Source organism: Mus pahari, chromosome 19, assembly GCF_900095145.1.
Source record: "Mus pahari chromosome 19, PAHARI_EIJ_v1.1, whole genome shotgun sequence".
In the NCBI taxonomy this organism is placed as follows: Eukaryota; Metazoa; Chordata; class Mammalia; order Rodentia; family Muridae; genus Mus; species Mus pahari.
Window position 1 is genome coordinate 83,223,545 of NC_034608.1, and position 2,291 is coordinate 83,225,835.

The following is a 2,291-nucleotide window of genomic DNA, read 5'->3' on the forward strand; positions in this document are numbered from 1 at the left end:
GGCCCCTTGGTCTTGCAAACTTTATATGACCCAACACAAGGGAAGGCCTGGGCCAAGTAGTGGGAGTGGGTGGGTAGGGGAGCAGGGCCGAGGGGGTATAGGGAACTTTCGGGATAGCATTTGAAATGTAAATAAAGAAAATAAAGAAAAAAAAAAAGAAGAAGTTGCCAGTTAAAACACGTTTAAACCCAATGGCCTGGGATAACTTAATAACCTGCAAATTCTGCCCAATGGCATCAATGAACCATGGAGTAAGAGTTAACTGCTTAAGAGTGAAATGATCTCTGGGCTGGAGAGATGGCTCAGCAGTTAAGAGCACCGACTGTTCTACCAGAGCTCCTGAGTTCAGTTCCCAGCAACCACATGGTGGCTCACAACCATCTGTAATGGGGTCTGACGCCCTCTTCTGGTGTGTCTGAAGACAGGGACAGTGTACTCATATACATAAAATAAATAAATAAATCTTTTTAAAAAATGATCTCCTTGAATGTATGATCAGCTGAAGTCTCCTGATTAAAAACAATGCATGTAACAAATATACAGGTTCTCCCTTTTAAAACTATTCTCTCTGTTAAATAACCATTCATACTAGCAGCACAATTTTACACCCTTGAAACAACTTTAATCCTAGTTGATGGCCCATTCACAGTTGAAAAGTAGAACTTTGGGTTATAATGGACAAAAACTATGCTCTACTTACATCCAACAAGAAGAGAGTGAACTCTGGCATTTAACCTCTCACTGTAGCTTTCAGTGATAACAAGCTGCAGATGCAATATCACATGGTCTCACTTAAAAAAAGAATATATGTCATAAAACTCATAATGCCCACTTGTGCTTGAAACCCTCAGATAAACAAGAATACAGGATTTGAAATCTTATTTAATTTGAACAAACACCTACAAAACCCCTACAACTAATATTCCTTATATTGATGCTGAAATACTGAACGCCTTTCTCATGACATTAGGAATCAAACAAAAATATACATTCTTCTACCTCCTACTAGCTGTAGTAGAAGATGTTCTAGCTGGTTAAAAAATAGCAAAGAAGGGAAATAAAACATATGCAAAATAGAAGTGAAGAAATTAAAGTGCCAGTATTTGTAGATGATATAATTTTCCAAACCTCCAAAAACAAGGACAAATAGGTGATGTCAGAAGAGCCAAAAGAAGCAAAAATTAATATACAAAAATCAATTACAATATAAATGTGCTAATTTGGATAATTATAATGATCTGTGTAGGTTTATTAACTTCAACAAATCTACCAGTCTGGCCTGCAGTGCTATAGTGTGGAGGCTGTATACTAGGGAGGGGTAGAGGTAGGCGAGATATATCTCTGCCTTCTTAGTTTTCTCTGAACTTAAAGAAAACTACCCAACTATACTGCCATGTACTATTGATAAATACATGAGACCTTAAAATACAATGACACAATTACCTGCAAAACACATGATATATGTACTGAAAACACAAAAAGTTGATGAAATGATTCAATGATGTAAATAAATAAGTTTATGGAAGATATGTTCATGAATTAAAAGTGTCGATATAGGGAATATAGAAATTCTCCCCACCTGGCTATACAGATTTAATAGAACACCTGTAAAAACCTGACCAAGACTGTTTCACAAGTATAAACAAGATTATCCTGAAATTTATATGAGAAAGCCAAGGAATAATAATGCCAAAGGCAATTTGATGAGTGGGGTAGGAAGCATTAGTCTGTCCATGGAGGCATCAGTCTGTCCACTCTGAGAATTATTAAACAGCTGTGGTAGATTGTGTGGCATCAACAGAAAGAATGGTTCACGGGCCAGTGATTCAGAATAGAGACTCAAGAAAGGGACTCAACTGAGCTGCATCCCACTGGCTTTTCACCAAGGTGTGTGGGTCATTTCACAGGAGACAGGGGTGTTAGCAGCACATGGTACTGTTCCAAACTGAGAGAATGAAAGGAAAAGTAATTCTACATCTCACAGTGCATACACAGATTCACTCAAAATGGATCATAGATTTAAACCCACAAGATTAAACTTACAAAATAGTTAGAAAACAGAAAACCTTTGGGATATAAGACCAGACAAAGTTTTTCTCCTTGGCACCGAAAGTGTGATGAGTGAAAGGAAATGTTGAGAAATTTAACTTCATTTAAATTCTAATTTTCTGTGTTTGTTTTAATTGTGTGTGTGTGTGTGTAGATATCATACACAATATGTACATATACACACATAGATAGATAGATAGATAGATAGATAGATAGATAGATAGATAGATAGATAGATAGAT

The 2,291-nt window shown here is 36.5% G+C and overlaps 1 protein-coding gene across 4 annotated transcripts in view; it reads right to left on the reverse strand.

The window, feature by feature from the left end:
- The window catches only part of Csgalnact1 (chondroitin sulfate N-acetylgalactosaminyltransferase 1), a 334,708-nt gene that overhangs the window by 120,359 nt on the left and 212,058 nt on the right, over window positions 1-2,291 (reverse strand). The gene's annotated exons all lie outside the window — the stretch shown is intronic.